Genomic DNA, 25,532 nt, shown 5'->3' on the forward strand with positions numbered 1-25,532 from the left:
ATCTATAAAAGGAAATTAAAATAAAATAAATAGGAGAGAAGAAATAATTAATTTAATTTAATTACTTCAAAAGCAATGATTACCTGCAGGTTGATGGAATGAAGACAAAGAATAGCATGTCTTCCACGATGGTTTGTGGCAGTGAAAAGTAAGTATGAAAAGCAGAAAAGGTGAGGTCAACATCGAAAAAAATTGAAGAAAAGGGTTTTTTTTCTCTAAGTAAGAAGGAAGCCACCAATAGACTTAAAAAATAAACTTCTAGTGGTTTTAAAGCAATTAGAGAAAGATGAGAAATGAAAAATGGTGAACAGTGGCTAGCTAGCACTTAAATCTCAGATTTTTACATATTTTTGGTGGAATTTATGAATATTTTTATCTCTTTATGAAATTGTGTTTTCATGAAAGGTCAGGGATCTATTTAAATCAGTTGAACAACATAATAATATACTAAAAGATATTTTGCTGTATCTAAAATAGATCCTTAAAGAAGCATGTTTTTCTTTGATGTACCTTGTTATGCTGTCCTAGCCCAGTGATATCCTTATTATAAGTATTTATACATAATACACATATCAGTGTTACACTGCAGATACTTCAAGTAACTAATTTTTATATACATTTTATTAAAAGTTAACAGAGTAAACTTTTTTATTTTTCAATACTTCCTACTATCATTAAAATGCTTACATTTTTTCACGTTTTAAACATGCAGTCAAAAATATTTAACAAAAAACATATTTCACTCCTCTGGGAACAGATTCACGTACAGATTTCAGGGAAAAAATTAGCAATTTATCAAATCATCATTTGCCCTTGTACTTTAGTTTACAGTACACACTATTTAAAAGCTAATTTCTGATCTACTTGCACTGTCACCGCTACCAACACAGTTTATTCTAGATTTACAGTGTATAAATAGGATGAAAATAAAGGAAGTGGGTTTTGGGAGCAGCAGGACCCCGAGAGTAAAGCATTCAGTGGTGGGCTTAGATAGTCGTGTTGTATATTCCAGTTCTGCTGTTGATCCATTACATGACTGACATCTAGGATCTATGTACATAAAACCACCACTGTGATTGAAGACTGCAATTTTTAAAATCCTCCCTCAACATGACAAACCTCAAGTATTCAGTCAGAAAAAAAAAAAAATCCCTGGGCAGCTACAGTTCTAATTTGAAAGATGTCCACAACTTTCTTATATTTTCTAGTTCTTAACAGATCAATGCCTAGGCCTTCAGTGGGACATTTTCTTTCATATCCCCTTTGGGAGACTAAGTATAGGAGTCATGTTTCAATCATTCCCACTGTAAAGACACAATCAAGGTCTGTACAAACCACAGGGGAACTGATTGCAGTCACTCAGAAATAGAGCCAGAGGGCAAAGAGGTAATGTTTCAAAAATCTCAGAATGGCTGAAGTTGGAAGGCATCTCTGGAAGTCACCTGTTCCTGGCTGAAATAGCATCACCAAGAGCAGGCTGCCCAAGGGTTGCTCAGCAGTTGAAGTACATGAGTGCCCCAGTTCAGACTTCTCTTCCTGAAGGGACACAAACTCACAAATCTTTACTCACAGGAAGATAATTAATCACCTTCACTGCCTGCAAACCCCAACCAACATAGAAAAGATGAATTCAACCAAAACCACAGGAACGGTACTCTAGTGGTACTTCTCCAGAAGGGCAAATAATTTGATTCTATTTTCTGTTTCTTTGGAGATCTAGGTTGCCTTTCCACCTAGGAAGTCTATAAAACCATGTCTTTAACTGCATTTTGATGCAAAATGATTTCTGTTCTTTAACTCATAAGAAGTGACAGAGACAGATCTTGTCAAGACCACACTGAATACTAAAACTCTGGCATAGGGGGAGGTGGAGGCTTGAACACCTTGAGAAAAGGTTTGAAACAAGTTATTCTAACTTTTATGTTGTCACTTTCTCCTGACAAGTTTTAAAAATAAATGCTGATGCTTTTGAAGATGATGTGAATTCCTGTTGGATATTGTCTGAAAGGTCTATCAAATAAGGCTTTTTAAAGGACTATGGTATAAATCTGCTTTTGTCTCTAGTTCAGCTTTTACATGAACTGCCATAATGTCTCAACTATGAAGCCTAGCCCCATTTTGAATATGTGAATATAGGCAACTCCAGGTTTCCAAGAAGTTTTAAAGAGAAGAGATACAGAATTTAGCATTAAGCAGCAAGATGCAAGAACCCCTTAGTTAGATTCTATGTTTGCCTACTTTATTAATCAATCATTTACAGTTTTTGGAGGAAGTCCTTTATCTTCTTTTATATATTATTTACTTCTCTAGATTAAAATTATCTGGAGCAATGAGTTTCTCTGATATGAATACTTATAGTGGCCAGCAAATACACTATCAAATCTGGTTTGGTTTTTAATGTAAATTGAGTCCATGGGACTGTGTATATTCTTCCAGCTTATGTAAACTCCAACCTTAAGTTATGTGGTGAAGGAGATGTTTTTTTCTAAAAGCTAAATTAAAGTAAAATTATGTAATAAAACAATAGGTACAATACATGCATTTGATATTGCCTGAATGGAAATCTTAATTACACATTTTAGGCTAATTATTGTATACTCAGATTTTAAGTATACGAACTAATTTAATGCTTCCTCCATTTTCTGTAATTACTTTAGCAGTTTTTATTATATTTTAGTTTTAATACCTTGGCAATGCTGAGTCTATTTCAATGTACAACAAACACTTTGATGAGCGCTTATTTTCAAGACTAGTCTTTGTCTTGAATGGAATTACTGCTGCCTGTCTGCTAATATAAATAAATATGTGCAGCCCGTCTCAGAATAAAAAAGTGGTCCTGATGCTGAAAATTTTGCTCATTTCTATTAGTTATATTTTCAGGCATATTATCTGGAAACTAGTTTCTTTTGCATATGTATGAACAGTCTTCCACCCGCATACAGTTATTCTTGGTATAGTGTTGTAGCACTTGTGAGTAGGAATTTCAGACCTTATCCACCACTTTTACTCTTTATTGATTGGTCCCTCATCCTTCTGTAGGAGGCTTTATCTGACATAGATACTGAGGAAAGTAGGCCTGGTGCAGAAGAGAGGTACCATCCTGCTTAACAATTCCAAATAATGCTGCAGCCAGCAGACCTCCTGCAGTATATATGGCTCTGCGACAAGATACAGTCTTCTCCAGCTTCTCACCTGAATCACCTTCTGATAGAGTGTGGCTTGAAAATGCCAGAGTCCAACTTCCTCACTTTTGTTTATTTTTTCAATTCTGTGATGGTCATCTTAAACATAGAATATACTTTTTTTTGAGAGATGAGTGGAAATTCAAGTTTTATGTAAATGGCACTGTGCTTTTAAAAACCCAATTTCAGATTGCTTTTAACAAAGGTGACAGAGTATTTATTGAAAAATTCATTCTTTGCAAAGCTGTTGTTAATGTTAGAAAGACTAAGACATAAGAGCACCTTATCAACTAGTCCCCACTTGATTTAGTGGAAATGCTGAACTTAACAGTGCAGCCCTTCCAGAGACTCATAGATCTTCACATGTTTTTCAAGGTACCACTAAGGACTTGTGGCAAAGCTGGCCATGCAATGACACATTTCCATGTTAAATAGAAAGGCTGCAGTGAAACAATTTTAACAATCTTTAATTGCTCAAAGCTACTTCTTAAATAACTGAGCTACTTCCTCAGTCTGAGGGGCTGACCTATTGCCATGGTAGCCAGATTTTATCAGAAGATGTAAGACCTGCTTCTCCCCTTATTTAAGGAAAAGTGCCCCTTATTTAGGAGAAATGCTGAGCTTTGATTTGACTGAAAACCACAGCAAATAAAAAAACCCCTCAGTTATAATTTTAAATCCCTCAATTCACACTATAAGTTTCTAATGAAATATCACAAATCAGTTAAAAGTTATTAAATTATACCATTCGTGATACATTGGTAGGAATTAATCCATTTAAGTTGATGGATTGACAGTCAGAGAGTAGTGATCAATGGCTCAATGTCCAGATGGAGGGCAGTGACCAGTGGTGTTCCTCAGGGGTTGGTACTAGGATCGGTGCTGTTTAACATCTTTGTCAGTGACCTGGGCAGTGAAATTACATGCACCCTCAGCAAGTTTGTTGATGACACCAAGCTGTGTGGTGTGGCTGACAAACTTGGAGGGAAGGGATGCCTTCCAGAGGGACTTTGGTAGGCTGGAGAGGTAGGCCAATGACAATCTCATGAAGTTCAACAAGGCCTTGCACTTTGGTTGGGGCAATCCCAAGCACAAACACAGGTTAGGAGGAGAATGGATTGAGAACAGCCTTGAGGAGAAAGCCCTGGGGTGTTGGTCAATGAAAAGCTCAATGTGAGTTGGCAGTGTGCACTTGCAACCCAGAAAGCCAACCATGTCCTGGGCTGCATCAAAAGAAGTGTGGCCAGCAGGTTGAGGAAGGTGATTTTGCCCCATTACTCCACATTTGTGAGACTCCAGCTGGAGTACTGTGTCCAGTTTTGGAGCCCTCAACACAGGAAGGACGTAGGGCTCTCGGAGCAAGTCCAGAGGAGGGCCATGAAGATGATCAGAGGGCTGGAGCACCTCTCCTATGAAGACAGGCTGAGGGAGTTGGGGCTGTTCAGCCTGGAGAAGAGAAGGCTCTGGCAGACCTCATATCGGCCTTCCAGTACCTGAAGGGGGCCTACAGGAAAGCTGGGGAGGGAAACTTTTTACCAGTGTGTGTAATGATAGGACAAAGGGTAATGGTTTTAAGCTGGAAGAGGGTAGATTTAGTTTAGACATTAGAAGAAATTCTTTAATGTGGGGGTGGTGAGACACTAGAACATGTTGCCCAGGGAGGTTATGGAAGTGTTCAAGGCCAGGTTGGACAGGGCTTTGAGCAACCTGTCCCTGCCTATGCAAGGGGGTTGGAACTAGATGATCTCTTAATTCCCTTCCAACCCAAACCTTTGCAAGATTCTATGATATGATAAATTAATACTCATGAAGAAGGTTGGTGGGATGGTTTTTTTGTAATTAGAGGCTACAGATCAGATCTTAGATATATGAAAATGGAGAGAGCTTTGATAGCTAGTGTTATATAAATGTATTTTAATATAATTTTTAGAAAAAAAATGATTCCATGAATATATGCAAAGAGTAATGAAAAATGACCTTAAATAAAGAGGTCAGTGGAAAAGCTGAGTGATGCAACCAGATGAAATTACTTCATATTAACTTTCCTTATTTTTAAGAAACCAAATAATGATAATGAGGAAATAGAAAAATATCCTGAAAACACCAGAGAAATAGAAAGTTTGTTTAATGACCTGTAAATGAAGGAGAATTACGAAATGTATCTAAAAAGGAAAGATGAGAATGCAATAAAATTCACCCAGTTAGAATGCTCTATTGTCTGCAATTCATTTGCTTAATAATCATGTCTCATCTAGAAAAAAATGTAACAGTGAGTTTGGTATATCCTTTGTTTTAAATATCTGTAAGACATAAAAGGACGTCATGTGATTTTAGTAATATTTTACATTGGATACTTGTGCAGAAGAACAACTGAAAAAGTGAAGATTTACAGTCTTCAGAAAAGAAGAGGTAGTGAGATATTACTTATCCTGAAATAAGCAGTGCTGAGAAGCTGTAAAATATAGTAATGGGTCAAAATCACAGCTATTGCATCTGCATTCAAATTATGCACCTGAATAAGAATAATTTAGTATTAATTATCAGGAAAAATAACTTTGAAAAAAACTTTCTTACTAAAAGGCATTCAGAATAATTGTCAAGGCATTGGAACAATAATAGAAAGTGATGCTGCAGTTAGATGCATTCTAATTTTCCCAGCTGAACTGATATAATAAAACTAAGAAAAAAAAGTAAAAAAAAAAAAGTTGCATAATTCACAAAAGAACTAAATCATTAGCACTGACTTTAAAATCACTTGCAAGGAAGCATCACTTTGGTTTGCTGATGCCCTAGTCTTGTATTGCTTTCTAAGGGCACAATAAACTGTCAATTGAGATTAAGTTCTTTGAAAGGGTCTTTTCATTGAATTAAGCTTCTTAATAGAAGTAATTACTTTTCTAATTCCCCACTGGGCTATTAAAATATAATCCAGAAACAAGTGGAGAAAAAATGGAGCCTCAATTGCTTCAGTTGATACTTGGGCTGGGCCCATAACATCAGAACCAAAGCTATGGCCTTGGCAAAATAATGTATAATCAAGAGTGGCACAGAATATTTTGCATACAAGAAGCAGAACCAAGATTTTAATATTTAGAATTCAGAAAGAAAGGTATCTCATTGTTTGATTATAATTAGCTTCCCCTTAAAATCATATATTTTTAAAAGCATAGGAAAAATAGGAAAAGGAAGAGCAGCAGCTTTTCCTTGCAATTGATCGGATAGCTAAGGGCAAGTCTATTCCACTAACTACAGAAAGCAAATTTAATGGTCTTACAGAAATGTTGAGATATTTGTTCACATAATAGCAAGCCCTACCTAAAATTTACAGTTTCTAAAAGAGACAATGTCTTAGTAAAGATTTCCCTGAATTTATAGCAATTTTACAGGTCTGTCTCCGTGTACAAATTCGGTTCTGTGTAATGTCAACTGGAAGATACATTTTAAAAATGTATTTTAGAATTAGCAGAGTTGGGCTGCACAAGAAGTAAGTGATTTCTGTTGAGAAAATGTGCCCTGGGACACTGGATACTGATCAATATGGAAAAACATTGCACAAGCTTGGAATATATTTTTCTGGTCCCAGACACTCCAAGTTGACCAAAGGGGAACAGATACCAGGTTTCTGTGGAAAGATCAGGTGCTACATTAAAAATAAAAAACATATGGGTTGCAAAACAAATGGAAATTTTCAAGGTGCTTCTTTAATTACGTGAGTTATTAATTTTCTTAAGAATCACATACTTTGTAATCTAAACCCCAGGATATTACTGTAAGAATCATGAGATATTTGCAATTACTGGTCCTGATTTGCAGGATAACTCTGAGATTCTTGTTTCTGTTACTTGCGTTCTGCTTTTCCACTCATTTGTTGTGTCTAAATTTGAATTAGGTAGAACTGCTTCTTTCTATACTGTGCCTAGCAGGCATGCAGTACAATTCACTACTGGCTTATGAAATTCTACTGAGACAACCCAGAAACACCCTGGAAACTGGACTAAAATAACTGAAAATCAACCTTTTAGAAGTCTATACCTCCACATAAGCCAGATAAGGGGGTCTCTAAGTTCTTCCAGGCTTTCTCTTTACAAAAGCAGAAACACTCAAAATGGCGAGTATGAAGTGACATATTAATTAACTAAATTTCCATTGGATTATAGTGAAATTTCCTTCCACAGAATCATTGCAAAGAGTGGACTGAACAAACTACTCAAAAATATAGTAAGCATGTTTGTCTGTGGAGATTTTATTCATTTTGTATCGCAACCAGCTGCCTTTAATATTTACATTTTTACCTTAATTAGTGTAATTAGAAATCTTTTCTATTTCAGTATAGCTTATAAGCATTCAGTGGATTTTCTACATTAGGCCAATCATCATGTAGAACCGAGGGCAGAGTAAACGTGAAGCGTAGTTCAATAGAGTAAAAGTGGCCTTCTTCCTTGCATAGTATGTAGAATGCTCTTTTTTAGTTTTCCTAGTTATTATGTTTTAGCTGTAAGCAACACAGAAGAATACTAAACACAGTACAGAGGTTTAATGAGAGGCTTCTAATGCAAGATTTGCAATGGACTGACTGCTAGGCTGCTCAGAATTCAAGCAAAACAATCACTCTGGGGAAGTGAACATAAAGTAACATGTATTCGACATTAGATGATTACACCACAGGACATTCCATAATCAGCTTTGCTGCTGCCTCATTATCTCTTGATAGCTATGCCAAAATAATTAGTGTCTTGCAAAATGAATCCTCAGCCTTGAAAAAACAAATGAAAGTCTAGTTTTTATTATTCATGAATTAGCAATAAAAATGTGTTTGTAACTATGGGAAATAACATCCACCTTAAAAAGTAATTTCAAACATTGATTTTAAATGTGCAGTCTATATCAAAATTGTCTGGTATGTCATCTGATTCATACATTGCAAGTGCTACACATGGTATGAATAGAAACACGGAAGCATCTGTGAGACAGGTATGAAGTTCTCCTGCTTCATTGTGTGTACAGCCTAATCTTAAAGAAACACTTCCTGCATTTCTAGTAGCTAACATCCTTCTGTCACTAAATCTTATTTTTGTTTCTAAACAGGGAGATTCTTATTGAAGGATTCTTCCAGTATTTTTATGCATATCTTGTATGGGGTTTATTCAATTCCTGTATATTTTACTAGACCTCCCCCGAAAATAAATATTTTATATTTTATGTATATACAAAGGAGTCCAACTGAACTGCTGTAGGTTTTGGAGTTACATTACTCAGAGGTATTAAGATAATCACAGACTGTTCAAGAACTACACTCTGTTAAAAATTTTGTTGATTACATACCCATTTACCCCTAAAAATCTGTTCAGGTGTTCTTTTGTAAAGCCTACTGGTCATCCAAAAATTGAAATAAACCACAAAACATTGTCATTGCACACCAAAATGAAATTAAAGTTCACGAATACACAATAACATTAAAGTTATTCTGTCCATATAGTTTATAGCCATAGATAATTCAAGCAAGAAGACTTGCTTGAATTGAAAGAAGCAAACCAGACCAAAAACAGAACCAAAACTATTAATTTTATAAGAAACCTGTCTCTGGACACATTTGTTAATCTTTAAAGATATTTTAAAAAGTGAACATGCATCCAATCCACTGGACCAAAATTTTGGTGAAAAGTATTATTTCAATATTGATTCATCTCAAATTCATGTATAAATATAGTAAATTCAGGATCTGGCACTGAGGATGGGAAAAAAGTTTGTACAAAACCCAAAATATCATGGAAAGTGAGTTTAAAAACCCACAAACCTATAATATAAACCTTAAGGATTCTTTAAGTGAGATAGCTTCCACTTTAAGATGACTGTTTTTTCATTACAGTCAGTAAAAATAAAAGCAATGTAGAGTATAAAACCTAGAATGTTTAGAAGGCACAACACAGATGTCTACTTCAGAGTGAGCTAGACATCTGTCTAGGCTCTGTCAACCAGATCCTTACTGACCACAAGAGGCATGTATTTTTTTGCACCTAGGCACCCATATATAGCATAAAAATTCCAGTGTCTCAATATGCAGTCTGAGTTTTGCTTAAGCGCTTATTTAAAATTTTGTTTAAAATACAGGAAAGGAGGAAAGTTCTTTTTTCTTATTTCACAGGACTATTTGATTTGCATTTTTAAATTATGTTCAGAGCGTACTTAATTACAATGGAGTATGCAGCCCTGACCTTCATGTAATTAACTTTTTTTTTTTTTTTGGTCAAATCAGTACCAGTTCTTTTAAAATCAATAGGGTTGTTCTGTGTCTGTGGTATCTCTAATACTGCAAAACTTCTAGTATAAAAACCTGTACCAGAAGAATGGTGCTTCTGCCAGTTCAGCTTTTACAAACAGTAAATGTTTTTGAAGATGTCATGGCTACACCTGCAATTCTCTGACCTCAGAGATCTCATTAGGGCCCAGAGATTTAGGTGTTGCATGGACTTTCATATTCACATATTTTTTACAGGCTGGCAGTTTGGTCTGACTACAGAACACCTGTTGAGGCCAACTAACCTTGAAACAGGCAACAGGGCCCTTGAAGGATTATCTCTTGTCATCTCTGCCCCTGAGTAAACTGCAGGAGTAGCAGGCACAGATGAAGCACCATGGTCAGATGCAATGAGTTTGAATTTTCTGTGGCATTAACTGAACCATAAGACTCTCATAAGCCTGTGAGAAATACCCACTCTGGTGTCTCAGAGATGCTACAAAGAATTGATGAGGTTCTGAGCAACCTGATCTCGTTTAAAAAGTCCCTGTGTGCTGCAAGGAGGACTGGTCTAGACAACCTTTAAAGGTCTCGTCCAACCTCATATGTTCTATGCTTCTATGAATTTTCCAGAAGATAAGTACTTTGGGTAGGCATAAAATTTACCCATAATAACCTTGTCAGGAGCTTTCACCTACACAACACTATCGAAAAAACAGCATGCATCTTCCTTGAGCTCCATCAGTCAGAGAATTAATTTTCTATTTGTTTGTTGTAAATACTAAAAAGGTTATTAAATTTTTTACTTACTATATACAAGAATAAAAAAAGGAAAATATTTTAGAATAAAAATGTAAACCAGGCTGCTCACAGAAAACCGTATCATGCACAGAATTATCAATCCTGCTGTTCTATCAAGTACTTGATTTACCAGTGTGTTCTAATTTAACATGGTCATTTGAACAAGAGCACTCAGCAGCAAGAAAAATATTACCATGGGCTATTGTTTATTCCAAACATGCTTATCAACCATGGCTCTGCATATCTTCCATTCATTTTTAACTATGAAACATCATTAGGAGAACAGGACAGTTGAATTACCTGATAGATTTGAGCTGGGCAGTGCACAGTTTCAAAAACTGTCCTTGATTCTGGATTCATTTTCCTTTAATCTGAAAACTAAAACATTTGAAATACATTTTCATATGAAGTGTTACACAAACAGCAGTTACAGCAACTGTGCCCTTGTTAAAAAAATCAGTTACTTTTACCTATAATGTAGTTCTGTTGAAATCCAATTTTTTTCATCACTGAGTCAATGTGTTTTCATAAGTAATTTTGTCTTCCTTTTTGTTAAATCTGCATTTTTGGTGGGCCTTCTAAGCCTCAAAAAACATCAGTCTTGCAATGTAATAACTGAGATTGGTGGAATTAGTACTCTAGGCTGATTATAAAACAGATGGAAGTGTGTAAACTACAGGAAACTGATCCATTGTGAACATACAGTAAATTAAACCAGTTGGTATATGGTTTAAGAGTGTAGAAGATAAAAAAGTATACAGTAGAAAAGTCAGGGTTGGCTGTTTCTCTAATCCTAATGTGCTTTATCCCAGAAGTCCCTTGATAGTCCTGCTAAATTCACTTTGAAAATAAGGCACATTTGCAAATAAATTTAGTAGAAATGTTATTTCTGTATGCTTAATGTTATGCCTAGTCACTACAGAAAAACAATCCGAACCCATATTGTACACACCCACTGAATGGCACACAATTTATGTTATTCTACCACTAAGTCTTTTGCAGTTTAAACATCTGAAAATGGCTTTGTCTGCATCTTGAATAACATGTGCTACCTCAGATCAGCAGTTTTCCATTCAAGCTTTAATCAAAACAATATACTGAGCATTCACATGGGGCATTAGATAAGCCTTTTGCTAGAAGCTGACTCAGAATCTCCCCATTCATTCAAATGTTTCTGGAAAGTTCATTTTAATGCATACATTTTTGCTACTCAGTAAGAAAGTTTATTCTATGAAGGTGAACTTGCTGCAAGTATGCAACCCTTTGTTTAAAATGCTAAGAAGCTGAAAAAAGTGCACAAAGATCAGAAAGAACTTATATTTCTGTAATTATATATCTACTTTACTGATGTCATCAAAATATATTTCCTAATTCTTCAAATGGGATTAATTCCTTTTCACTTTTTACTTCTTTGGCCATCCACAGATTTTCAAATGTAACCAGCTGAACTAAAGACTAAGAAAACATTAAAGGGTTCTTTTGAAGGAGAAACTAAAAATTATTTACTTTTATAAGAATGGTCTGTAGCTCTTCATCATTTTACTTGTTGCAAGTATTTAACAGATTTGTTTATTAAAATGTTTAAGGATATCAGTGGAATGGGAAATTACTGAACTTCATACACAACATGAAAAATACTGACATAAAAAATATATACTGTTGGTATCAGCATTGACATTATAATAGTACCATCTAGAGCAACTGTAAGATTGCATTATTGATCTGAACATAAGAAGTATAGTTTGACAATAAAAAGGGCAAAAGCAAAAACTTACATCTTGACTAAAAAACATCATATTATTCAAAACTGAGAAAATCCAGACTTATGCATGTAAAAACATCATTAGCAAAGTATTTTATGTTTTTCATAGCAAAAAAGCAAATTGCAGCCAGCATTCTCCAGGCTAAAACTGCAGCCCTGCAGGAACACTTTTGACAATGGCTACTGAACTGACTGATAATAAGTACTATTTTCTGCAAGTAAAAGATCAAACTGTATTTCAAAAAACAGAGTGAAAACTGATTATTTATGTAGCATGGAATGGCATTTTTTTCTCTGTCTTCCTCTCTCAGTACTTTGAGTAAAGAGGAATATTTGCTTAGGGGGCAGAAGTGAATGCAGACAGCCATTAGAGGTTCCAGACATGAATTACAGCAACTATAAATAATAATTCCTATAATTTTTGTTGTTTGCAGGTTTTTTTGCTATTTTGTTGAAAAACAGGAATAGTTTTACTATACTGAAAGTGTAATTTTGTACCGTTACAGCTGTGTTTATCCTCATTTACAGGATCAATCAGCTAAAAGATAACAGCATCTCAAATATGAGCATGAAATGTTCTCTTTCAGGGTATGTAAAATAGCAAAGGTACATGAATATACTTTGGAACAAGAAAAAGAAAATTGCAGAAAGGACAGTCTAAACGTCATGACAACAATTGTATGAGGACACTATGCTGGAGAACATGCAAGTTGTGCAAAGCCCTACTTCAGCAAATAGAGTACAAAAGACAGTGGGGCTCAAACGAGCTGTGCCCTGCATGGACATGTTCAGCCTCTTCACTGAATGAGACACGTGCTCAGCGCTGTCACAGATATTTAAAGACAAATCCACTGTGACTTAACACTCTATTAAAATTCCATATGGTGAAGTAGGTGGCAGGATAAATTTCTTGAGCAGAAGCAAGCATGATGAGAAAGGAATTTATTTTTAAGTTAAGCTTTGCATAACGGTTTAAAACACTATCTGCTACATTGTTCTTTTATAATATATTTTGTTCTGTTTTCCCACAGGCATGCAGGAGCTATTCCTTCATTATTTTTTAACTGAAATGGATGTACTTAATAGGTGGATGACAAATCTGAAATAGAAAGTAACAAATTTTCAATACTTTTGCTAAGCAGACTCTGATACATACAATAAAAAAGTTAGGATTTTATATTTGTTCCTTAATCAAGACAAGCTCCCATGGAAATTTACTTTACAAAAGACTTGCAGGATCTGATCTTTAGAAGATACATGAGCCTCTAGATAATGAAACAGCTGTGTCTATTCAAGGTTTAACATCCTTTCATCTTTTTCTTACCTTCCTACCATATCCTCTCTCAGCGTTGCCTGTTGATATCTTTCACCTAGGAATCAAGTCCCCTACATTTCAACTGGAAGAACAGTGCTGGTGAGCACTCTGCACAGTCTATAAGCCCACATCTGAAAAATCCTGCATATGCATAATTGACAACAACTTAATTTCTGATTCAAGTGTAAATAATGTACTCAAAATCCAATTACTAAAATTTAATGTGCATAAAGCAGCAGGGACTATGTTTAGCTTCTCACTCTTTTCAGTCTTGATTCGTAGTTGCTGTAGAAATCTCTCTTCCGTGTAACCCAGTTAAGCTGAGCATAACCCATTTAAGGACAGACTTTCTAGATGTTAAAAGCCTTCTGGGATTGTAGTTTTCAGCTTCAAAAGAAGACAAAATTGGCAGTCTAAAATAAGAAATGAGCACTTAGAATATATGCTCCTCTCTAAGTAGGCTTATTGATGTTGCTATCTGATTTCTATTTGGAGGAGAAATGCCACAATACTGGCAACAAAACCAGTTCTCCATACATAAATACTGGCTTCAGAAGCAAAGTTTCATTTTTTTGGGCCCAGAACTAGCATTATTATGACAGCTACTATTTAGCAAACCAAAATTCATCACGTCTGATAAAACTAACATAATTATTAATGTTGAATTGCAATAGATTTAATATAATATTTAATTTCAAATTACTGTGCTGTGCTGAAATAGTGATGAAAGACTGAAAGAAAGAGTTTTGCCTAAATGGAAAATCCAATGGTTTTCAGTTTCCCACTGTAGACAGGCAAAGCCACAAGCACTAAGGCTGCATGCTCAAAACTTATAAAAGCAGAGCTCATGGCAATCAGATCAAACAGCTCCAGGAGTATCAGTAGATGATCTCTGTATAGCTCACTTTTAGAGTGTGAATACCACTCAAGGGCTGTGAAAGAAATATGGTGTATCCCCAAGGGAAAAGACAGGAGTGTTTTTTGCACTACTCAAGTCAGCTTTGCTTGTGAATAGCTGGGATGCACAAATTATCATAAATAAATTCTGAGATGTACTGGAAAACTTAATTTCACTGCTACATAAGCATGGAGTCTGTGTACGTGCATATTTTGCATTAATATAATTGAATACAACCCTGTAAACAACCTATACAAATGAGAGACAGAAACTAGTTTTGATAGACTTTTAAAGCAAGATTTCACTATTCCAGTCTTACTCTAATGAAATTTTATGTGAGGGTCTTGCCTCTAAAGATTTCCTTTCCCTTGCTTTCCCAACTGACATTATTATAACCAAGAAAGCTTTAAAAATGTTAACAGGAAATACATAGCCAAATAAAAGTTCAAATAAGCCTTTAAGATCAATAATTATACCCCAGAGAAAGATAAAGAAAGAAAAATGATGAAAAACCAATCCCTCTAGGTTTCTTGAAGAATTTTGCTACCATGGAATAAGGATAAAACTGACGTCTTTGCATTTCCCTTATGGTAGGCCTTCATTACATTGTTCTGCACAGCACTTTTTTTGGACTCATTTTGAGACTTAAAAATATATTTAAAACTTGAATTCATGGAAATGAATGGCAAAAAAAAAAAATCTCAGTGAGCAGCTTCATCCACAGAAGTACAATTTTTGTAACTTCAAATTATTTATTGAAAATGAATATGCATTACTACTCAGAGTGTATATTCTGCTTAACTGATTTTTAGTAGGTAACATTTCACATCATTCTCATAGTTAAAATTGAACTTGAGAGCAGTAGAACAGATTTTGGCATTACTGTAAGGTATTTGTATATGGGGAATCTGTCAAAGTAATGGGAGTTGTATTTTCATGGGTGTTTAATTATTTAACTGAAAACATCTTGAATAACAAACATGTTTTCCAAAATTTTATCTGAGACTATCAAAGATTATTTTTCCATGCATCCTTGAAATTATTTGTTCTGACAAGTACTCTTGTGATTGATTATAATTAGCTCTATCAGATTTTAAGAGTCTACTCATGTTAGCAATTCCTTAACTTCTTTAGACTTCACAAAAGACTTAGGATGATATTTTTTCTAACAAACATAATAAAATCTATATTTTTGAGAGCTGAAAAATTGAAGGCACTTCTAATATTTTTATAAATGCTTAAGACAAATTTATGGATATTTTTATAATTCTAAAAGCTAAGATGAAAGTGGTTTCTATAGTCATTTAATAATTATCTTGTGCTTTTTAGATGCTTGTAGCTAGATTCTTTAATATGAATCGTATGAAATGTACAGCAGAAGAAAGAAAACAGCAGCTGACCATCTATGAAGAAACCATTGACATCAGCAACTCCTGAAGTATTAACGGTTTAGTCCTCCTGAAGCCAAAATCTAAGATAAAACAGTTTCTAACTCAGAAGCAATTTAACATTTCTAATCATGCAAGTTCAAAAACACCCTCCTGTTATTCAATCAAAAGTCTTGTTTCATAGATTTAGCCTAACAAAATTCAGGTTCCGTTCATCCTAACTTTCAGAATTCAAAGATGCCCTTGGTTAGCTAAGACAGCGTCATATACAAGTTTACTTCCTTTCCTCTTCTGATTAAACTTGATTTAGTAAACCACTGTAAAAAAACATTTCTTGGCCCACCAATAATTAATTGCACCATATGCTCTTTCAACATTTTCATTCCATTAGAAATTGCTGTACCATATGCAAATGAAATATTATTTTTTGAGAATGTTATATATATAAAAAAATCTCGACATTATCTTGAATTGTTTTGTTCTTAGACCTGAAGTATAGTATCTAATGTTTAAGCATTTGCTGTTCTTGTGTATGTTCACAACCTCTAAACTCAGCCTGTGATTTCAGGTAATTTCTTTTCCCGGTCCTTGCTGTATTTTCTAGAGACTGTAAAGTTTTCTAATTCACTGCAAGTTGTTTTAATCAAGATCTGTCATTTAGTGGCTGAAGATAAGAGCTCTTAAATTAAACTGTATTTGCAGTTCTCTGAATGATGAAAACAAAATATAATTTGCAAGTGCCTTTGTTAATACATACTTAGCACTCAAAATTTTTCAATTCTGTTCCCGCTGAACTCGATGCAGCTTTTGCCATCTCCTTGAACATGAACAGATTTAGGCAGGTTTTTAGTATAAATGCCTTTCTTGAGGCTGTGGCAGGAATGCCTCAAATACTCTGCAGTCACATAAAATTAAAGAAACAAATAATGCAGTCTTTTATTTGAACCTCAACCACTGGCCTGCTCAGTACTTGTGGGCATAACACTAATGTTTATTTTAGTAAAAGAAGACAGAAGACTTGGCAGTTTCTTAAAAATATGAAATAACAATATGAAACAGCTCAAAAAGCCCTAAAATTAGGAAATATGGTAGGGTTGGATAAATATCACTTGTTCAAAAACTCAAGAAGGAATTTTACAGAGTTGAAACAAATTCATACAACTAAAAGTGAGAACACAGGAATATCCCAAGTATATGGGGACAGAATTTAAGACAAAAAAAAAGGGAGAGAGGGTGTCAAGTGAAGTTCACAGAGGTGCTGCTGAGCATTTTCCTAAAAGGCTCAACTGTAAGATGACAAAGTTGCGGTGATAATAAATCATAGCTGTAAAGTGAAAAAAATTATGACAATTAATTTGAAAAATACTTGTAAAAACCAAATGAACTAGCAAAAAAACACAACAGTTTTCAGGCAGTTAAGCCTAGAGATGTGTGCATGAGTAAAAATTCATTTGTGTGAAGTATACAAATACAATAAGAAGGTGTCGAAAATCTGATAAGAATTAAAAGGGGAAGGTAGCAGTTATTACTAGAGATTTTATTTTTCCCAGTTTATTAAAAAAAGATGGCTGAACTGATTAATTAGCAAAACACAGGCTACTGGAATCAACACAGGAATCTACTGAAATACTCTCAGCATTTCTCTTTCCCCTAAGAATATGGAGGACAGTAGGACCAAAAGAGGTTAACAGGTGTAATTACCATTGAAAAAAAATAGATAGGAGGATCCAGAGAATGATAAATTAGTCACTCTAACTTCAATGCTCACAAAAATGATGGAATAGCTATCTTTGGTTAAAGACTACAGACAAAATAGAGCAAACATCCACTATGTCAAGAGAAAACATCAATCCCATCTGCTTTATCACTGTGACTAGCAATAGGCCTTTCTGATAGATGGAAGTACTAGATATGATACATGTTCATTGTTTCAAAGCATTTGCTAGTTATATGTATCATTCTCATAAATAAACTAAGAATTAAGTAGTCCAGATGACACCATTGTAAGTGCATGCACAACAAATGTGAAGCTATACTTAGAATAGTTACCTGCTGTCAAGCTGGAAGGAAATACTGAGTGGGGTTTCATAGGGCCTCTCCTGGATCCAGTATTATTCAATATTTTCATTAATGACCTGGATGATGGAACAGAGAGTACACTTATTAAATTTGCAGACAAGACCAAGCTGAAAGCATCTGCAAGCACTTTAGTGAATAGGATTTGAATTGAAAGTAACCTTGACAAATTGAAAAAGTGATCCAAAAAAAAAAAAAAAAAAAGAGAGAGAAAGATGCAATTCAATAAAGAAAAGTACAAAGTATCACACATACGAACATTCTCCAGCTGGAAAAACACAAGAGGAGGAATGACTGACTATGCATCAGACTCACAGAGGGTAATGATCGACAGAGTAAAAATACTGCACTATATCTGCAGGACCATTTTGTAGGAAACGTGAACTAATATCTTATTTATGCAGTTCAGTCTTACCACTTGCCATGGGCAAAGCAGTCTGTTTAGATAAAGTGCTGAGTGAATTTCAGGTGCATCATAATATTTAATAGAATAAAATAAAATTTAAAAAATATTTTAAAAAGAACATATTTTTTGCCTTTTGGTCTTCTTAAAAAATGAGAACTAGTTTTTGCCTCACAATATGCAATATTTAAAACTACAGCCTTCTTTGCCACAATAATGTTCCATCCTAGTTGAGTTAAAAGTTAGAGAACTACTATATCTTCAGATAGAAGTATGGTAGAAACTAAATTGTATGTGTTAAACAACAGAAAGAAACAGTTGGCCACAAAAAGGCAGTTTTTGATTAAGCATGAACCACAATGGGGAATTCTGTACTGAAAAAGCTATAAACAAAAGACATGTTTAAAAAATGGAAGCTACATTCCAGTTTTGTTAGGAAGGTAAATTGTTTGTTAATATTCTCCCAAATAGGTGTCTGTATCCATAAAATACACTTTTAATATTATGTGCGTTGTACTTCATACTACTGCCATACATTGTTAATATTTATGGATTCATACCAACAAGAGTTTTCCTTTTCTATTGTTGTTTGCCTAATATAGCTTTAGCAGATATTCCTCAGTGGTGAAAATACCAGATGGGAACAACCAGATACATTGGAGATTCAGAGAAGGTAATGAATTTCAAACAACTCATGAATGACAAATGGCATACTATTGCAACATATGCAAGCAGAAATTATGTAGGAAATATAGAGTAATTATTCTATGCGATATTCACCAGCACTCTCCACAGCCATCATTGTTCCTACTTTTATAAATGCATGGAATGTGTTCACAAAGGCTATGAAAGTCAGGTCTCCAGCTGTTGGGATCTAACTAGGAAAAAAATTATTGTCTTTGGCAAAAATAATTAGATTCTTAAAAAAAAATTAATGAATTTTCAGAAAATAACTAAAAGGCATAATCTAAAGAGCTGTTGAAATAATTAGAACAAAGAAAAGCTCCTTACATCCCTTTCACTAAGATTACTAAAATGCCCTCGACCCATCCCCTTCACTGTCAAAACTTTGTTTTTGCCATTTCACCTGCCTGGGCAATGAAGTTAGACAAAGTACACACAAACTTGTTGATCAGCAATTTATGATGTACAGCCTTATGCTGTGGGAATATAAGGAAGCACATAGTTCATTCCATCAGTATAGTTAACATACTGCTCTATGCATGTTTTTAACTAAAGAAACAAGAATGGAAAGATCAATAATAATGCTCAATGATCCTGAAACAAGCATGTTCCTTCCATTCTTAATGGAATATGCCAAATGTATCTTCGCAGAATCAATTATTCAGATAGGACTGAGGTGTGTTTTTTTTTTTTTTAAATGAAATTTAATTTCCATTTCAGTTAGGCCTTAAAGATTAATGCTCTGTGTAATTGCTTTCTTGAGTTTAAAATTGGATATTGTCTTCTTACCTTTGACCACCGCTGCTGATCTAAATGCTATCAAGAGTAGTCTCCTGATCAGCACATGAACTCCAACTATTTTGAATTATCATTTATATGGCTTGTATATCAACTCTACAACAGTATGGGTACCATCCTATGTAGTGAGTAATGGAAGACATGTTCAGGTAAGTGCCTGTAAGTACTGACACTGAATGAAGACGTTCCTTTAATCCAGCTGATTTTAGAGCCATTATAGTCATAATTCCAAATTAATGATACTGTCTGTGCTTGTATAAGTATGAAGTATTTCTTGCAGATCTTGCTACCTATGAAGTTATGGATTTAAGTCAGAATACCAAAGCAGGTCTTGAGCAAATACTATGTTCTTGAAAAAACAAACCTTCAAAACATGCACAGTACTAGATAAAAAGTAGTAGTTAGCTTTTAAGATAGATGTAGTGACTTCAGTGGAGCCAGTCTAAGAGCAGTGCAAGAATCAGTATAGAAACATCTGAATTAAACTTTAATGGAAACATACCAATTAGTAAGGAAGTCAAGAAAGTGACTCAAGTTCTAAAAAACTTCTGTTGATCTTCCTTGTAACAGTAAATAAAAATCTTATGCCTTTCTCAGGCCCCCCAAAAAAGGAAGAGAAAGTAGTTCAGAAACAAGAGCTTCTTGTCAAGTACAAAATACAGTGAGAGATAGAAATCTTGCCAAAACACTTAAAATTGAATTTCTTAATTAGGGAAATATACTTTCATTATTTAAATTACTTTAAGCATGTCAGTAAAATTACTATATATTCAATATATTTGCATTTTTATAAAAATAAACATATATCACCGGCTACAGTGAGGCACTGTTGCAAATTCTATTATTTATGCTCGTTTAATCAAATGAATTAAAGAAAATTAGTTTTAAGTTCTATGAAGTGCTACTTTAATCTTTTAAAGTTGTTGTCAGGATGAGATTTGTTGAAGCCTACTACTGAATGAGGCATGGTGATTTTAAAACTAATTTTACATATTCTAAGAAAGACAGTAGAAGTCTCCAGACTCTGCTCAGCTGCTGAGAAACAGTTTAATATCTTGAGATCCAGACTGAAAAGGCTTAACATAGAAGACAAGGGACAATCAGGTCCTTAAGACAGTTACTCATACAGGTAGTGGAAAATTTCTCTTCAGCTTTCATACCAGACTTCAGCCATCTGTAGTTTTTAACTGCTATTAATAAGAGATGCAAATAAGAGTTATGTCAAGTTGTTTTGGAGTTGTTAAATACAGGGAAATCATCATAAGCCAGCACATATCACAGGAGTAATGCATCATCAGAGTCAAAGAACTTGCTTTCTAAAGCCAAAAATTGATGTCAGTAATTTTTTTTAGGATTTCCATTTTATACTCTTCTGCAGTATTTTATTCCTAGTATACATAACAACAGACACTATTTTAAAAAAATATGAAAATGTATAGCTCCTATTAAGGAACTCAGATGTAAGATGAATGGTGGTCTTCACTTATGTCACTTTTCATAATGATGGTGATTATAAAGGTCCTTCCTACATGAAAGATGAACAAAGTGAAATCAAGAGGGGTAAAACCCTGACTTTTTTTGGGCTCTGTCTTAAAAACACTCTTTTGAATCCTAACTTTGGACCTTGTCCTTCTTCGTAACATTTGGCCTTCGATCCATTCCAGTCTTTTAAACTTTTTATAACCCCTTTTCCCTAAGACATAGGATAGTGGAGTACCTGAAACACTGTATCTTTCTAATATGGAGGATTAGCATAATCTAATAGCTGATCTTTACCATGGTTTAAACTTCCCTTAATCATCACAGTACCTTCAATGCAAGTTATTCTTCTTTATGTAAATGAACTGAAGTAAATGCACCTCTTGACTGTTTGCCCAGATGCGAACATGGTAAAAATTATCATCTATTCATGGAAATAGGTATTTTTAGAATAGACAAATAAGGTTGCAGTGATTCCAAGTCACGATTAAATTGTCATATTTCCTCTTTTTTTTTTTTTTCTTTCTTCTAAAAAGATACAATTGTTACAACCTACTCACTGTCACTTACCATCATTAATGATTCCAGAAACAATGAATAACTAAAAATTATCCCCAAGTCAAAAGCAGCTGTCAAGGCTCAAAAACACTGTAAATTATTTCACTAGAACTTTTATACCTAAACATGGATTAAGATACTTGCCTTTAGGCAGTCAAATATGAGCATCTTGCTGTCTGCCAAACTGTCTGTATTGGACAAAATTGATTGGTATTTGATATGCTAGTACACAAAGGATCTTAAAACACATTTTAGAGCATCAGACATCTATTGGCGTCTTTACTGTTTATGGCTAGTAGTACAGATAGGCTTCACAATGGAACATGTACTTTCCTATATTGTACTCTAAACATTAAAAAGCAAAGGACAAGCTACAGAATAGTCTCTATACATAAATTATCCTTTAATTTTGAGGTATAAAATGCCATCCTTTAATCTGAAAAAGCAATCCACTAAAGCTGACCAATTCTCTGTGCTAGGGCAGTAAAATAATACATTGCATGTGGAAGGGGGTATGACCATGCCAATAGACTTAATGCTTACCTCCCCCTCTCCCCAACAATTATGAAATTTTTGAAATTATGATTTTTTTTTTAAAGATTCAAGTACTAACAGAAAAAGGGGAATGGACCTGAAATCAGTCTTGGTACCTTTTCCTCCCGACACAATTGTACTTCTCTAAAGATATTGAACTTGGTATCATCAAAAGAAAATGTCACAGACTCTCAAAAGCAAAGGACAGACTATTCTACAGATTATTGGATCATGTCCTATTTATAGACATCTAACCTTTTCAGTCCCAAAGAAAGGCAAACAGAAAAGTGGAGCTGTGTCATAGATCCAAGACCCAAATTACAGTAATTTTGTACTGTTATTGTATTTTGTTAATCACAGAGATTCAGCAAAACACTAAGTGAGTCACCGTTAGTATGAGCAACGTTTCCTTGTCAGAGTAAATAACACTACCATACTTAAATATTCCTAAAAAACCTGAAAACCAAAAATCTGAAAAGCTCTTTGCATTTTATGCACTTTTTATTTTTTTTTGCCTGTATATCAACAATACTTTTTTTCCAGAAGATGTTTAAACAAGCTATACTTTGGATAATAATTGGGAGGGAAAACTGGTAAATACTGCAACTCTAAACTTAATCAATTATAATATTAAATTCATGGTCAAATTTAGATCTTATCCAGAAAAAAAAACACAACAAACAAAAACCAATCACAGACAAGGCATGAAGTACAATATAAATAATTATAGGGCAGGGAACACAGTCAATCTCAATTGCACATCAGCAAAAATGGGGGCAGGTTGTGCAGCAGAACAAAGAACTCTGGAAGGCAGGATCTTTTACAACGTTATCCGTGTAATCTGGTTACAATGGGCAGACAAAAGTCTGCAAAATTTTTGAATGCTTGGGCTTAGTATTGACAGCTCTCAGCCTCAGTTGAGACAGAAGCAAACTGATTTTTGTTCTGGATTCTTTCCAGATCTTCACAAAGTTAAATAAAGATACGGGATCTTTCTTTAATAACTCTGGCAAAGTATGGAATGAGGTACTCTGTACCTCAGAAACACAATCTCTTCTGAGTGAAAAACTAAAATCTAATAGTTCATCTATGTTATATTCTTAATATCCAACATAATCATTATAGTTCTTTAAATTAGCATTATATCTATCCTAAAACAAAAAAGTGGGAAGATCTGAAATGTCTCTCCCACCCTCAAACTGAGCATGGATTACCACAGGTCTGCTATTGCAGATATGTCACCACTATTTTGAACACTGAGAACTGGTTGTGAAATTCAGTCACTCCTACATTCCACCATGTTTTTGAAACTGTCACGATCTTCAGTGGGCTAACAGCTGTACCCCTTTTACAGAGAATCTAGGCATCCTCTTACGACTGCCCAAGGCTACCTCCCTATATTGAATCAAATCACTCTGTGAGGACAGTGACAACCATTCCTGTGGAAACAGGGTAGCTGTATGAAATGATCAGCTCATGGCATACTTTTCTTTCCAATAGACTCACCAAACTATAACTGTGATGTGACAAGGGAAACATGCAGCTGTTCACCATTCAGAATTAAATGTGTATATATATAACTTTCTATTTTAGCAAGTTAATCTTAATTTCTTTTAATTCAGTGGTGTCAGCTTCAAATAAATAAGATATTGATTGGTTTTCTGAAGACAGATCTTCCCATATGATACCAGAAAACCTCTATGATTTCCAATACTGGTCTGCTTGGCAGGAATGATAGCATATGTGAGATATATCTTGCACTGTAGGTGTTATGCTGTGGGAAACTTGACAAGATTTCTATGCCTGGTTTCTTTAGAAAACCAGCAATATTACAAATAGGATTTTTTTTCAAGAAACTTATAATTGTCTAATATTAAGAAAGGAGAATAGGCTATCAATACAATCCCATAAAAACTATGTTGGAAATTTCTTGTATAGATTATTTACATGACTTAACACTATGCAAAAGGAAAAAAAAATACTGGTTCTGAACTCCACAATATTCTAGGTATTGCGTAATTACAAGAAGCTAAATCACTGACTTGAGGAATTTATACTGGCATCATGAAGTCTTAAAGAATTTATGCAACCGGTTCATTTCACTGAATCAAACTATATTTTAACTCTGAGACTGGACTATACAGTTTTTCAGATGGTGAAACATGCTTGTGTGAGGAATTCCACTGACATCGCTCAAGCAGCTCATGTGAGAAAATTCTCATCAGTATAAATAAGTTTTGCACAATGTAGCCCTTGGCAATTTCATAACCCTTCAACCTGTTATTACAAACTAACCGAAAAGGCTTAGATTTTGGCAGGAGTCATACTTTGTCACACTTTTAAGCATTGTTTAAACACAGACAGCTTATATTAAAAAGTACAATGCTAATCTGACTATTATAAATTGTTTTCATCACTTGTCTGCTTGACCTGAAGCCCATTCGCTTGTAATTTTCCTCTTAGTTCAAACTGCTTTTTTAACCTGCTTCATCTGTCAGATCTCTTCACATTTTAATAGTGTTCAATGCTTCTGAAATCAATTGCACCACCATGTGTAAGGTTATATTGTTGATAAGCGCTTTTAAAATCTTTCTGCTAAACTTTTTTTCATGGTTATTGGCAAGATACAGGCAACGTCAGAGTCATCTGACCTTCCTCAGAATGGTATGAGCTGTCTTCACAAGTTGCATTTTAGTCTCAGTTGGGTAAAAAGGAGACTGTAATAGCAAATACTGGAACACATAACATTTAAAAAAGTATGTTCTCAAATGGTCATAAAAGATGCCTCTACAAACATTAATTACAAGATTTCGTCTGAAGGTATCATCTTAACTTGTAACAACTTATATCCTGCAAATGCTTAACAGAAGCCAGGAACTTAAGAGTTTAAGTTTAAGCTTATTTTGTAAGTCTGATGTTGGAATTAAGTAACATTACAGGAATAGGGTGAGTAATTATATAGGATAATAGTTTCAGTTTTTCAGAAAAAAAGTATTCAAAACCAGCTCACATAACTTTTCTTTGTTTTTTCAAGCAATAAGTAAAATAATATTTTTATTGTATTTGTAAGCAGTTCAGGTTCGAGGACAACACATGCTACATATTATTTAGGTCTGTCTGTGCCTTGGAACCTTAAGTAATTATCAATATAACATAAGAAACAAGTATATCAGTTTGTTGTGTTTTTTTTTTTCCTGAATTCCAGCTGACTACCTGTAATCAAGGAATTTCTTTACAGTAGTGGCAAATACCTATATGTCAAGATTAATTTGATGACTCAGATACTATTTTAAAGGCACTTACATTCGTTTATGCCCTTGTATGGGATGTCATGGGGGATAAACATGCCAAAACCCCTTTCTATAACCATTATCGTTAATTAAAAATATAACCAAATTAGAATATGAATATGCCTTTTA

General features: G+C 34.4%; 1 protein-coding gene across 2 annotated transcripts in view; it reads right to left on the bottom strand.

Moving 5' to 3' along the window:
- DGKB (diacylglycerol kinase beta) overlaps positions 1 to 17,716 on the bottom strand; it is a 356,804-nt gene extending 339,088 nt beyond the window's left edge. Inside the window, exons 1-2 of one of the 2 annotated variants that reach the window (XM_051609481.1) lie at positions 17,631 to 17,716; positions 10,519 to 10,596 (exon numbers count right to left, since the gene is read on the bottom strand). The gene's annotated coding sequence lies outside the window, so the exon portion shown is untranslated. The remainder of the gene's footprint in view (positions 1 to 10,518; positions 10,597 to 17,630) is intronic. The other variant, XM_051609482.1, reaches the window with a different exon arrangement.
- Positions 17,717 to 25,532: the final 7,816 nt, after the last annotated feature.

The sequence above is a fragment of the Apus apus genome, chromosome 2, assembly GCF_020740795.1.
Source record: "Apus apus isolate bApuApu2 chromosome 2, bApuApu2.pri.cur, whole genome shotgun sequence".
In the NCBI taxonomy this organism is placed as follows: Eukaryota; Metazoa; Chordata; class Aves; order Apodiformes; family Apodidae; genus Apus; species Apus apus.